The following is a 15,460-nucleotide window of genomic DNA, read 5'->3' as shown; positions in this document are numbered from 1 at the left end:
CAAACAAGATAACATTTATACAAAGTGTTGGTACAGAAATGTAGATAGGCCTGAAGTACTTAAATGTTCGAGACTAGCAAGTATACTGCTTGTGATGATGCCAATGATGTGCTTAACTTTAGGCAAAAACTGCTCTTGACCTCAGTGAGGGCTACCATTTAAGTTTAAGCATTGTCTTGGATAAGGCCAAGTACATGCTGTACATGGTCGGCTGCTATGGTTATGGGAATAGGTGATGTCACTTTGGTTTTGGTTTTCCCTGATTTCTGCCCACGGCCATCTATTATAGAAGAAAACATTCCAGGAGAATTTCAAAAGAATTACTACTTAACTTGGTTCTGAGAGAATAAATCTGAAAAAAAAGAAGCATTGAAACAAAACCTGGATAGTTAGTTGCTTTAAGATGCAAGAATCAGTTAAATGATTTGGAAAAAAAAGGTTCTTTTTTGATGCAAGCATGTTAATGAGGTTATTTAGAAATATTGAAACCCTTCAATGTGGATAAAAGCACAGGTTCCAATAATCTTCTTTTCTGTACAGCTGTGTCTCATGTAGTGCCAAAGAGTACTGAAGAGAAAGAAGGAAGCGTTGAACTCGGACATCAGTACAAGTCTTCTGCAACAGTTAGTATCTCCTTGAGTTTTTTTAAGCAGTGCGTGCATACTTAGTGGTACACTTGTTCATTACTATTTAGCTAGTTTTTTGATGTATGAAAGTCCACTAGGTTTTCACTCACCAAAACTCTTGTGGAGCTGAGTCTTAATCATTAAATACGCATTTGAAGAAATAGCAGATGTCTTAGGAAAAAAAAGAAAAGTAGGTTTTGTGGACATGGAGTATAATGAAAGTAACCTGTAACAAGTATGTTAGTTTTTCATCCTGTCCATGTAGTTTCTACTGAAGAGTTGGGGAGAATTTGCAGTAATTGACAATATTGATTTTTCTGGGTTTTTTAATAATCTAGGATCCTTTTGTAGAAACATGACCTGTAACTACAAAACCCATCATAGACTTATCAAGATGGATATATATTGGGCAGAAGTCCTAGCAGCGAGCCAGCTTACCCTCTGAATTGTTTTGCGCATGTAGACTTTATCAATCAAGGGTTAATTGATAGACTACTGATGATTGATATAGATGATTACTATTTCTGATGCATCTTTGACATTGTCCCTATTCTAATTGAAACAGTATTTCTGGGGGAAAAAAGTCCTCTGGAGCGAACCTACTGATGTTGTCTTCATTATATGAAGAAAAACACCGAAAACCCCTCACAATCCCTCAAACACTATAGTATTGTGAACACTGAGCTTTCCGTATAGCAGTATCCTGCATACTTACTCTTAGTAACTTAAGAAATTTGCAGTGAGTATTATGTACATAGTTCAATGACATGCACATTTTTAAAGCCAGTTTCTAATAGGTGTGTAAGATCTTAAGGTGATAAACGTTGAGCACAGTAACCTGACCTGTTAGCCCAGTGACTGCGTAGTTAGGAAGACTAACTTAGTTTTGCTTTTTCAATTCTGTTTTGTCAAATATGAGAAATTTGTCAAATGTGAGAAACCACAAACTGCATTGTATGTGGTACTTAACATAATAGGGATGTAGAAATACGGCTTTTGACACTGACAGTTACTTCAGTTTTATTCCAACAGAGAAAATAGTATTACCTAATGGCTAGAAGGAGTGCCAGTGAAGTTTAAAGTGAGTACTGTAAATAAGTAAATATTGTTTTGATTCTAAACTCAGATTGAATTAATATATTGTTTTCTATCTTTGTTGTATTAAAACATATTTAAAAGTACTAAAATAAAATATTTGAAAGATGACAAATGTTTGATTTATTTTATATGTAAAATGATGGTCTCTGTTAGTGCTGTGATCGTAAAAGTATACCTGAGTAATCTAGGGTTTAGAGTTGTTTTTCCCCAAAGCTCTGTTTTATGGGTGTGAAAATGCATGTTGCATAATGCATGTATCAGCGTGCCTGATATTTTTGCCAGTTGTAAATTGTTTCAGCAAATCAGTTAAATATTTCTGTTATCAAGAAATAAAAAGATGTACTCTGTTTTGTAAGATTTCAGTTAAGTATGGCAAGAGGGCTTTCAGAGACTCTTCAGGTGAAGTAACTTTAATGTCTCCAGGCTTTGGTGGTCAATAGTGTTACAGTAAATCAGTAGTCTATAAGAACTGTTGGGAAAAACTGTGAAAGAGTAAAGTTAACTTCTGAATACTTGGATACTCTTCTAATGGGTTTGTATGTTAGGCTTGTTGTTACTCTCAGTCACGGATTTCAGTCATCTGGCATGTGAAAGGATGTACACTCATTCCTATGGAGAAACTTTAACAGTATGCCAGGTGCGCTGTGTGCCCTGTAGTTGCATGTTCATGTTTGTAAAGGGCAATTTTAAAATATATTTTGTAACCTTAATCTAGCTAAAACATTCTCTAATTAGTGTGAGCCAGCTAAACTTAACATATTGAACAGCTACAAAGTTTTTTGTTTACCTCCCTCTGAATTATAAAATGTTGATCAATCTGATAATTTAGAGAAGGAATCCTGAATATGAAGCCCTTCCTCAGTGTGATTTGACTTGTGCACAATATTGACAGCCAATTCGGTAACAGAGGTTTTTTCTGGCAGTGTTGTTAGTTTCTCAAAAGCTTATTTTCAAGCTCTGTTCTCTAGCATACCACAGCAAGCAAGATCCATTTGGAAGGGGATGGAGAATGCTTGTTTTCAAAGAAGTATCATTCAATTTTAATATAAAAAGCAATTAACTTTTTTTCCCCTCGCTCTGGCAGATGAAGACCTCAAAACTGAATCTGTGTCGCTTGATCACTGGTAGATTCTCAAATGCTATAATTGGAGCAATAGCCCTAAAAAGAAAGGGGCAGAGAGGAAGAGGAGACAGCAGCAGGCAACAAGTGTGCTATTCTTACTGTAGCACTGAAGAAGGGTCTTTAGGAAATGTTGGGAAAAGCAATTCATTTCACAAATACTGTGAAAGAGAGTGGAGCATGAAGCTCGGGGGAGCTTACCAAAAAATATTTTAGATGACTGTGCCCACTAAGGAATCTCTCTGGTGTACAAATGGAAGCACAGAAAGGGACTGATAAAACTATAACCCACAATTTTGCTGGCTTCTGTAACTTCATTACAAGTCTCATCACAAAGGTCCTCTCCACATCTTCAGTGTTTTGGATTCGAATTATTTCATGATGTTAGGGTTTTGTGGGGTTTTTCGGCAAAGCTAATAAATTGAGACTTCTGTGTCCTAACAGCACTCTAAAATATTCCTCAATGCTTAGGGTTTTTTTAATATCGGGGGAAGCTTGTAAAACGGAATATGTACAGAACAATAAGCTGATATAGCTACTTTTTACACATACATGAAAACACATCAGAGAGACTATTTTGTGCATGCTTCTGCCAGAAATAAGGTGTGTGATGTTCTCTGTTCTCCTGTGCTCCGAGGTGAGCTCCATGGTAGGAAGCCAAGGAGAGAAGGTCCTGCTCAAGGAGCAGGGTTATGACAGCCCTGTGCTCCAGGAGGCCTTCAGTGACACGCTTTAATCGTTTGCACAAAGTGACAGTTTGACCTAGAAACAGGAGCCAAAGTTATGGAGAGGGAAGGCAATAAAAGTATAAAGCAGTAGCTCCAGCTTCTGTAAAACCGCAAATGTTATTTTGTACCAGATCAGGGTCCAGCCAAACTAAATTATAGTCAGTGCCCAAATTAGGCCTAGATTGTTGCAGCCCTTATTTTGCGTCTCGGAAGGTTTCAGTGTATCTTAGCAAGCTCTAACTTCTCTTGCAAGATACTAACGTGACCCTAGGGATGTCACATCAGTTAGCAGTGCCCTGACGTGTCACTCCACAAGGTGTCCTCTCCCCACCCCAGGATGAAACAGTGCTTCACCATGTTACAGGGGAACTGGTTGCTCACACTGGTGTTTCTGAAGAGGAAAGCAGACACAGTTTGTTAGCCAAATGCTTTAATGAGGGTGCCAAAAAGTGAATCAATCTGTGAGTAACAGAGGGTTGTGGTGCACTTGGCCTAAGGCTCTACCTCTGTTTCTGTCTTGCCTACTAAAAATAGCCTCCCTGGCTAATGCCAAGGGGCATAACAGCCCCTCGTGACAATCACAAACCATCAATCATGAGACTGGAAATACCTAGAAAAGCATTTGCTCTCCTGCAGGCTACATTAAATAAGCAAGAGGAGACAGCAGAGGAAGAGGGAGAGTAGTTTGCAATGGGCTCTGCTGAATGTAGACTTTGCTGAAGGCCTCTGGCTGCTCCTGAGATGACTCCTTCATAGAGGCAGTCTTTCCCAAAGGTGCTCTTCTGTTTGGCTGTTCTGGTTTTCTCTTAACAGGGTCATTTCTCCAAGCTGTGTGTTGTGGTAATTGGAAACCAGAGCTTTAGCAGAAGGCTAGTGTCTGCTTCTGCCCAGCTGGCAACGTGAAAGACCACTCAGGTGCCACCTCTGTCCCCGCGCTGCAGAAACGCTGCCTGGATGCTTCAGCCTGGGATTGTAGAAGCAGGGATGGGCTGGTGTGATGGCACAGCTGAGTTACAGCAGCACTATCGTGCTGATGTGGTGTGCACGCTGACTGAGAACGCACTGCGGTTTAAATGCTAGAATTAAATTATTCTATTCCAGCAGTATTTGCTTACCAGACAGAGTTACCCCGTTAGCCAAACCCATAGACAGGCTCCTGCTTGGGCATTATCTCTACTACATCGAAATGCATATGAGTTAAACCTGCATTAGCTGGTGTGGTTGATGAATAGTTCACAACTTGTGTTGTTTTGTCTTTGGCTTTTCAGTGGGGATGTACACTATATCATCTGATGGCTATTGATTTGCCCTTGGTTTTCCACATACTACACAAATACTTTCTACAAATTCCTCCTCTGCTTTTCCTGCAGCATGGCAGAACCAGCAAGGAACGACAGAATAGCCCAGATCACTTGAGCACAAAAGAAAGTCACAGGATCTTCCCTGCCAGTATATGGTGGGGCGAACGCATTATCCATGAGAAGACAATAGCCCGAGCTTACCTTTGGCTACCTGGTGTACTTAGATCCTATCTAGCTCTTCAAAGTCCAGTGACAACTAATCAACGTTACCACATCAGATGCAGGAAGAGTTTACACCTAGAGCTGCACAGAGACTATGGAACTCTAAGGAAACTGGCTCAGCTCTTTGACTTCATCTGAAGAAATCTCCCATATAAGGTTAAATATATATATTGTTTCAGCTCTCAAGGGGAGGCACCAATCCCCAGCCTCCAGGTGTGTAAAATGTGGGAATTTAAACCCAGTTGGATCCTGGGGCAGCAGGTGGTTGGGATGCAGACCCCTGGTATCTCAAACTCCAATCTAACAGCTGAAGAACTGTTAGAATTCATCCTCAAACAGGTAAGATAGATGCTGGCTTAGGAAGGAGGATCTTTTACCTCGCTGAGTAAGAAATGAGGGAGCTTAATGAGAATGTGCTGACAAACTCATCAGTATTTCTGAGGGCATTTGTCAGAAAGCAGAATAAAGGCAGCTTGGGTTCCTTAATTGAGTGCGCTTTCTTCAACATTTAATGTTCAGTGAATGTGTAGTGTTCTTGAAAATTTTTCTCCTTTTTAGGTCCCTTAGAGGAATTTAGTTTTGTCCAAGTATCTCTGTACATTACTGTTCCCAAACGCAGGAAAGAAAGGAATGAAGTTGACTTGGATTCATATCCATATTTTCTTGATTCCTTTTCCTCCTTTTTTTACCCTCAACCATGTAAGTCTTAAAAAGCTTGTGCTGCATTCTCAGTCTTCCAAACATCATCCCTGTGATATTGTCTTGCCAGATCTCTGCTAGGCATGAACTAACTTGTCAGCTACAAATGCAGGCAGGGTAACTGAGGACTAACGCCCTATTTAGATACAGAAACCTAAGGTGCGGTGGGGCTGACAAGATTGTTGAGTTCTCCAAGATGGACTTGTGAGGAATCCCATGGCAAAAAACTCAGAATCATGCTCTCCGTTCAGCTGAAGATCCCTTCTGGCACAAGTGTTATATGCTGCAACATCCTTTCTGCTGCTTGAGTATAAGCCAAAGCTAAAAGATCTTTGGAAGGCCTTTGATTCTGCCAGAAGTGATTAATGGAAAGCAGGCAGCCAGCAGATCAGAGTAACAGCTGGAGTGCCAGGATCCTGCCAAAAGAAGTATGCTTGTGCATTAAGATTACTGAGCACTGGCTTTTGTCACATGAACATCTGTATTGTGCTTTGAGGATTTCAGAGCACACTTGAAATTCATCCTCCTGGAAAATGAAAGCACGGAAGTAGTCCCAGGCATGCCAAAGATTGCAACGGGCTTAATCAGACAAACTTATTATATTGCATCTGGCTTCTCTGATAGCTTAGTTAGAACAGTGAGAGTATCTTCAAATCAGTCTCCCATATATAAATTCCCTGAGCAGTAAGAAATCAGGACTGCACTCAAAGTAAATAAACAGGCTGCTAGTAAAACTGCCTGTTTGTGTCTTCAATAAACACCTGAGTAAAACTAAAAAAAATAAAAACAACACATACAGAATTGTTCTTGTTCTTGGTCGCATGCGTCTAGCAGTCCACATAAGCCAGCTCATCTTGGGAGCTGCTGGCAGTGCCAGTCATAGAAGCATGGAGAAGGCAAGGCTGTGTGTTGACTGGTATGATATACTGCAGAGGAAAGGTAGGGAGGCAAACGCACCAGAGAGCATCCACAGCAGCACTTCACACGACTTCAGCTGCAGCCTGTGCCGGAAGAAAGCTGCTGAGTGTACTGAAAATCGTGCTGGAAGCATGAAAACCTGGACACAGAATGTATCCCCCATGGGAACAATCACAGCTCCGTCAAGATCCCCCAGGGCAGGGTGAATTTGTACACAATACAACCCATGCTGCATTTGGTACTTAAAACAGTCACTCTTATGCTGCAGTACTGAACAACAGTTAACAGCCATATAATGGCACAAAGTTCAGAAGTTCATAGTATTGCTGAATCAGTTGTCCTGGACTGTGTTGGTCTGAAACTGCAGTTTGTTCATGTAAAGGTTGTCTTTATTTTAGGATTTTCGTTTTGGTTTTCCCAAACATGAGATACTGTCAAAAAGCTTGAATTTCACAAGGTTTGACCTTCAAAGGGTAGATTATTCTGCCCTTCCCAGCTTAAAAAGGTTTGGAAAATAAACATGAACTTCTTTTCTGATGGATTCACATTTCCAAAATGTAGATGGTTTCGTTTACTGCTGCTGGGTGAATTTTCAGTGGTAGCATAACCCATAACCCTGGCTGATGGTGTTATTATGATGGTGTTGGGCTGCAGCTTGATGGAGCTAAGAGGAAGCAAAAGAGAGCAAAAGCTCACTTCTCTCTCTGAAAGGACTCCTTCCTTGTGATCACTCCTTATGATCAATGAACCACATGTGATTTTCTCTACATATACCCTAGCTAGTCTCTTAATGTTTATGACTTCCTTAAGCTGTTGCTGCGTTAACTGAGCTGTTGGCCCATGTCCTGCTGTGAACACCCACCAAGTGACAGAGGTCTCTTTGGTTGCCACTCCTCAGTGACGTTATTTTTCAGAAACATGCATTTTGTGGGTCATTACTTGCAGGTCTTTGTTCTGAAGCTCCATCTTTGGTTCCAGCCATAACTGATACTGATGAAGCAAGTACACTGGATTCTTCCACAACCTGCACCTATAAGCCCATCTGCAAACACCTTCTATTTTCACCAACACAGGCTTTTCAGGTCTCTGCATGACACCATACTTGAAAGCCCATCATTTTTAGCAATAACTTCTCCTACTTAGTTTTGTCACATTTGATTTATCTGGCCAGCGCAAGATAACTTTTTGAAACAAATGAATGCCCCTTTGCCTTCCAGGCCACATAGATAATAACACTGTGGTCATTAGAATAGTTCTTGATATTTTTCCTAGGTCAATGAATACTATCTATCTAGGCTAGTTTTGAAAACGCTTTTCTATACAGATACCCATGTAAAAAGTTTTTCTTCCTGGTGCTCCATCAAAATACAAATTTGCAAAATTTGCCCCATTTTAATCTTGCAATGTACTAAACTTCATGCTCTTCGATCATAGCTACTTATATGATAAAATTGCTTATTTTCTGGGTGCTTAGGCAAAGCCTATGTGAATTATAGGCTGAGTAAATTTCAATTTTCACTTTATGCTTGTGAACATTTAACCCAAAGTAGTCATGTGCATATTTAAACCAAAGCATCAGGTATAAAAGATGGTAAAAATCTTTAAGATGTTACTTATTTATTGTTTTGCTATAATGGAATCTGCAGTGAACATGAGGAGGGACAGTGACGGGATACAAGGATCAGCCTTCATGTGTCATGTGCTTATGGATGTCCAGGTCACCCATGTTATCCAACCACCACAGAACACCACAGTTTCCCCCTACTCCCAGCTCAAAGAGAAGGAGCTCTTTGTGGCTCTAATAAAGCAAGCAGGTCTGTATGTCCATCCTCTGCTATGCTTGAACACTTGGATGATCTCAAATTTATCTTAACACTTCATTATTCTAGAAATTGATCAGCATTTGTGCTATAAACACTGGGAATACATTTAAAAACAAATATGCAGCAGTGCCAGACAAAAGTCTCTCTGAACCATAGTGTATGAGAAATTCTTTTAAATGCCTAAATTCTAAGAATGTGGTGAACATGTTCTCAGGGTATGAAATAGGTATGCTGAGACACATCTTCCTTCCAAACAGAAAGAAAAGGAGATAGCTAAGAAGCTGTTTAGTTTTATTTAGAATGGTGTGTATGATTTTTCCCAGTGGCTTGGTTGTATACAAATAAGATTGCCTCTTTAGGCTGTGACAGGCCACACTTACTGTACCTATCTCATCACCTTTGAATGTGGAGGATTTTTGTGGAGGATTTTTAACCAATATCTTTTCCATCTTTCTATTACATGCTCTGTTAGTTTTACACCTGGCTGTGCAAGTTTTTCAACGCGACATTAAGGAAAAAAAAAAGTTGTAGTTATGTAACAGCTGGAAATCAGGACAATTTTTTTTTTCAGCGTTCACTTTGTGCTGGGCTCGACAAAAGAGGTCAATATCATTACTCCCTTCTTGCAGAAGGGCAAAGACTTACACAGAAGTGAACTTAATTGCTGCAAGTAGGTCTGCAGTAAGTCCCCACTTTCTTAATTCTTGTCAACAGACACTTTTGCCTTTGTTCCTGTCATAGTTCATTATCCCCTTGTGTTAGTACTTGTGCTTCTGTCTTTCTTGCCTTTTGTTTTGGTATCGCTTTCTGTTCTCTGCTCCTCAGCATGAGAGGCATTTGGGGTTCTTATGCTCCTGAAGGTGACCTCTAGGGATTTCCATTCTGCTCAGAATAACAGTCAGGTTTACAATACAGAGTTAAAATTGTATTAAAAATCTCATCCCACTTTTTCAGCACAATTGCTCCTGAGAGATGGTTTAGATCAATTACACTAAGTGCAGAGATTATGTATGCTCCATCAATACACCCTTCAGAGAAATCAGTTGCCAAATCATGCCATGGGAGATCCTTCTGAAGTTTATAGATTGAATAGGTGAGTTTTACTAGACAGCAAAAGGGCAGTCTTTCCATGTGATGTCTGGAATATCTGTTTCAACATGAAAAGCACAGAGCTTTCTCAATTAAGCATTATAAGAACTATTTCAGTTGGGTAAACAGCATATTTCACTTATAAAAGACTGAATATTTTAATCAAAACTTTGGAAAAAACATTCAGGCTGACACAAATTTCTGGACTAGAATCTCCACTCTGAGTAAATAAAAAGGAGTCAATGAAATAGTGTATTACTAAAATATGACAATTTACTGGGGGTTGTTAGGCAAACCTAATTATAAGAATCACTGTCATCAGCTCTGCTGCACTGAGATCTGCACTGAGTATCTGGCAACTAACTAAAACGCGACTGTAAATACACATAGCTAAATTTCTGCAAAAGAGGAAAAATCTGCCATAGAGAGAGTAGATTACCCACAGGTCTTTTTGTGTGTGTGTGTGTGTGTATGTGTTTTAATATGTTATATTCAGATGAAAATGCAAACCCTTGAAGAACTGGAGAGTTCACGTATGTTGGCAAAGGCTGCTTGCTTTGCACGTGACCATGCCATGTGAGGGTCTGGTCCGCACAGTTTTCTAAGGAAGTAATGCTGCTTTTATATTTGTTAGCATGAGAGCTGTCAAAATAGATCTGCAGATAAATCCCTTCTTGCAGGTTTTATAACAGGTTTGTCCTGTCAAGATAAGCCCCTCCTCCCAGGTAACCACCTGTGTCAAATTGCTATGGTGAAACTCTAGCTGTTCACAGATCAATCAGTTTTAAGTCAACTCCATCTACATTGTCCGTTTCCCCATGAGGTGTGCTGCCAGACGGTGCGGGAGCTACCGAAGAGCACTCAGTGTAATACAGGACATCAGTTTGCTTTTACAAAGACCGTGGAAAGAAACCCAACTCCCCACTCTTTCCCTTTCTTCTCTTTTTAAAGTCTGGATTTTATCTCAGCTTCTACAGTTCAGTTTCCCTCCTACCGCGGGCCTGGCTGTGCTCAGCAGCCGGGAAAGCCTGCCCTCCGCTGCCCATGCTCCTAAAAGGCAGCAGCCATGGAATTCATTGTTCAGCAAAGTGTCTTTACTGCTGGGGCTGAATAACAGAGCAGACATGTGCAGCAGCCTATGTGCCTACAGGATAAAACTGAGGCCGCCCCATGCTCTTCAAGGGTGGGCAATGGCTGGTCCCCAGCTCGCTCAGGGGTCGCTGGCATCGCATCCACACACTGCAGCCAGAAGATGCACCCAGAACCAAAAAGTGACTGCTGCAGCATGGTGTGTGGCCACACTGACCAGCTTGGGCTTGTCCTGTCACTCAGCACCACCAACCTGCCCCTAACACATCTGCTTCCAGAAATCTGCTGTTTTCCATTTGTTTCAAGACTCATGTCCCACAGTGTGGCCCTACCCCAAGTCAGTCTGCCTTATCTACCCAGGGGGACGGTGGCACTTGGCCTCTGAGAGCCAAGGCATGCACCAGGGCCAGACCTCAGCCAGCCTGTCCCCAGCTGCAGCTTCCTCGAAGTCTGAGGCTATTTGGAGCAGCAGCTCAGGTTACAGCAGCCCGAAGCTTCTGCAGCTTGACTACTGCAAATGGCCTCCTATCCCTCTGCTATGTTAGTACAGCCTGCTACAGGCAGGCAGGCACCCTAGAAAGAGGGGTGACCTTAAGAAACACTGCCCTTAAGGGAGAAATTGCTTGAAGTGCATGTTGAAATGACAGCAAATATTAGGATTTTTGCGTTATTTGTTGAAAAAGAAAACTTAGTCCCTCATAAATCAAATGGCAAACCACATGTGCTGGTACTGTAGAGATGCTTTCAGGTTTGGCGCTGTGCATCCAGAGCAGTCTACAGTAAAGACCATCATCAGGATACTCTGAACATAATGACACCTAGAAATAATGTAAAAGGTTGTGATGGCAGTGAAGGACATTTTTTTTTTTCAGAGATGGATTTTCTTGTGGGCAAACTGTTGTCCATCCGCCCTCCTCAAGCTCCTTGTTAGCACTTCTGAACACAGTATGTAACTTGCAATGGCTTGAGCACAGCCCTCTGGGTGTTCGTCCTCCTGCATGGCTCAGCTTTGCTTTGTTATCCCTACCTTCATGGTGTTATTTACAGAATTTAGGCTTAACCCTGGAATGGCTTCAGTGAGAGGCAAGTCCATAAAAACATTGTTCAGCATCTTGTGCACCTATATCCCTCACCAGGTCAAGCTTTACAATGAGATAAGCACTCATGGAGGCAACTAAATTGTTTTCAGCTAAGTGATTAAAGACTTGGAGGCCTGTTGCTCTGCAATGTGATTTCTTTGGTATAAAAAGCACTAAATGCACATAATCCTCCTTCAATTTCTTATGAAAAATTCGAGATAATAAAAAAATGTGTAACCTCTAAAACTAAGTGCCACGCATCAGTCTGACACATTAACTGCTACAGTCTGCACCAGGAGCAGAAATGTCAACAATACAACAGAAGTGAGATGTTTTCATATTTACTTCAGGTGAGAATCCTTACACCAATCACTCAAACCTGTTGCTCTATGTAAGTGATTGAAGAACACTTTCTGAGTTACTCAGTGACTTTTGTGTGAATGGTTGTTTTGCTTACAAATCAGCATTTGTTTACTTGATTGGCCCTCCCTTTCCAGGAAGTATCTCCTCCAAGGAATGAAGCCTATTAATTTACATATTTCAGGGTGTCAGGGAACCTGATGGTTTGCAGATCTCTCAGGTAGTAGTTAGCTTTGTTAAAAACTTACTTATTCCTTAAGCTACTGAGGATTAAAAAAAAAAATCCTAAGTCAATGAAAGCTGCAACAGAAAGAAAAATGAAGAAAAAGAACTTACGATCAACTAAAGATAAATCCAGAAGAAGGAATAAGTACAGGCTCTTCTGCATGGGTTGGTTTTGATTTCAGTTTCTCCTTGTTCTTTAACAGAAGGTTTTCCACACCTTACTGTTTATTTGGGAATATGGTGCTTTAGCATTGAACACATACTAGAAAAGCATGCAGTGTCTCCACAAGCCATAGCAAGGATTGGATTTTTGGTTTGCTTTGGCTGCCGAGCTATGGGGAATCGGCTTTTGTTAGCTATGTAGGTGCAAGTTGCTCTGTGTCTCCATTAGCCTTAGTAGGGCCTGAAAGTAAGTTGGTTCCCTTGTTGGCTTTCTCAAACTTGCTTTCCGTTTGCCTTCTCAGCCCTAAAATTGCAGGCTAATATTTGTTGGTGTTCCTCTGAGCTAAGGGATTATCTCCATATGTATCCGTACCAGATGCTTCTGTGTGGACCTGTTAAGAGTATCTTAAAATCTGGTTTAAGTTGAACTTTATCCTAGATGTTTAAGCTAAACTGAAAGAAGGCTACTTGAAACTGCCTGGGAAAAAAATTTAAAGGTATTAAGTCTGTCAGTCTAAAGGATCCTGGCAGTATGGGCCTCTCCTGGTTGCCCTCTTGGGGCTATTTAGATGCCTGGTTTGCATAAGGGCAGTTGTATGGTTATCAAACAAAATGTGTGCCTAGTCTAATATTCCTGTGTTTGAGATGATGCATTAAGCAATTATTTAGGTAATGTGTGCCTCAAAAAAAACCAACTGTGTAAAAACAGGGTAAGCTTAAATGACACCTCCATTTGCAGCTCAGGGATTTTCTGATTCCAGAAGCCATACAGCCATATGTAATGACTGAATCAATTAGTAATTAGTAATCCTCACTTGATTTCTCATCCACAAACCTGTACAGTTTCCTCGGAGGCCCATATAAACATTTAGCTTCCTCTGGTAGGTAGTTCCACTGAATGGCACTCCTCTGGTGGAAAAAAACTTTCTTTCCTTGTTTTGAGCTTGTTTCCTGCTATTTCCCACCCTTTCCCAGCTGGTTATACTTTCATAATTTCTGCTTTATCCCTTAGGACAACTTGTTTCAGAATGGGGAGTTCTAATTTACTTAGCTGTTCCTTGCTAGACTTTTGCTAAGGTTTCTTCTCCACTGAATCTTCAACTTGAAGGTCTGCATCTGCGGGGAGAGCAGACAGTGACTTCAGGCTTGTGTTAGAAGTGAACATAAATTTGTTTAAAATGCTTGGACACTGATATGCACTGTAGCCACTTACTCCCTTTTTTTGATCACATACATTACTTAAATTATTGTGCTTATAATATATGGAGAGATAAGCAGAGCTTGTGTTCAAATGGCAGTACACTTTCGTAGTGATGTGTGTGTTTTGTTGTTTTTTTTTTTTAATCCCAGTGGCACCAGTAAAATATTTGACTCTGTGTTGTCAGTTATGCATAAGCATGGCTGTATTCATATGAAGTGGTAATAGATAAACTGCAAGTGGCACAAAAACCTGAGAGCTGCTCAGTTTCAATGGAAAACCAGCCCACTGAGAGTGAGCACACCTGCATGGGAGGTGTGTGCGCTGAATGGTATGAGGAGAGCGATGAGAAGAAAGGTCCAGAATAATTTTATTGGCTGAAGGTGAGCCTTTCTTGGCTCTCTAAGCTTTAGCAGACATGTCGTGAGAAATAAGGCAAGGTTGTGCAAGTGAGGAACAGGGAGAGTAAGAGTGACAAACACTGGCAGGCAGAGGCTGTCGCTACAGAAGCCTGGAGTATTAATGTGTGTGCGTTTGTCTCAGATTATTGTCTCACAAAGCAAGTGATTCATTGCCTTTTTTTTTTCCCTCCCTTCCTTAGGGTGGGGCAGTAATTACTTTCCTGGATTGCTAAAAATAGAGCTGAACCATGACTAAAATATTATTTTAAAAAGGAAAAAAGGGCAAAAAAGCTGATGCCTCCTGTAAGTAGTGGAATTTTATTCAGAATGGATTGATACTTTGGGTATGAATAATAAATGTGTTTCTTTAAATAACGAACAACTTATTGCATGATTATTTTTACTTAACTGGACTTCTATTTATTCCTAATATATGTTCCAGTGCTCGATAAGATACACTAGTTTTCTTCTTCTACTGCTCTTTATTCTCTCAGCATGTGATTTTCCTTCTTGATTCATCAATACATACGCCTCTGTGGAATGCCAAGCTGTTTTACTTAAAAATATCAAAAAGAAGCATACTAACCTGTTGGGTTTTCTGATGTGAAAGTACTGGACTCTCACAAAAAAGAAGTTGCTTATCTTTTTATATAACTAGGAGGTGCTGACTGACATTGTGTTGGGCCTTGCTGCTAATCTGCTCTCTTTTTAATAACCCAGGAAATTGCTGTTGTAGTATATGTTCTGGTAAATTGGTAGTGTTGGATGGTAATATATATTTTTCATACTATGCAAATAGAATTTGTATTTGTAAATAATTTTCACTTTTTTGAAGAACTTTGATCATGTCAGAATCTAAGTAAGCAGGGGAGAACTATGTGCCTGTCCTGCAGTTCCTTGGTCTAGCAATGGTCTGCATGGGTGACTCAGTGATTCCTGCTAGAGTTGTGCAGTGACAGCTGCAGAACAGTCATTTTGACTGTTTTCTCCAAGCAGTCTCATTTATGATCAGGACAGCATTATCTAGGAAAGCTTTCTGAGGGTTACTGCTTCTCTTGACTTGTGTCTTCTGGTGGGAAGTGACTGGAAGGTAAACATGGAGCTTACTCAATTGGAGAGATTGTGGCACTTGTCTGGAAGGAACAGCAAACCTTCTTAGATGTCAGATCAGCGATAGGACAGCCGTGCTGCTGGATGTTGCCCTGTGCCTGTGTGTTTTGGGGCAGCAACAGGAGGCCACGTTAGCTGTAAGGTGTTCAAAGAGTTGCGGGCAGTGGGAGAGTGAAGGCGAGCACCCCCAGTGCTCTGCAAGGGCTGGGTGG

The sequence above is a fragment of the Streptopelia decaocto genome (genome assembly GCF_964273445.1).
Source record: "Streptopelia decaocto genome assembly, chromosome: 5".
NCBI classification, from domain to species: domain Eukaryota; kingdom Metazoa; phylum Chordata; class Aves; order Columbiformes; family Columbidae; genus Streptopelia; species Streptopelia decaocto.
The sequence above is the reverse complement of the archived record's forward strand: the minus strand, read 5'-3'. Positions refer to the sequence as shown.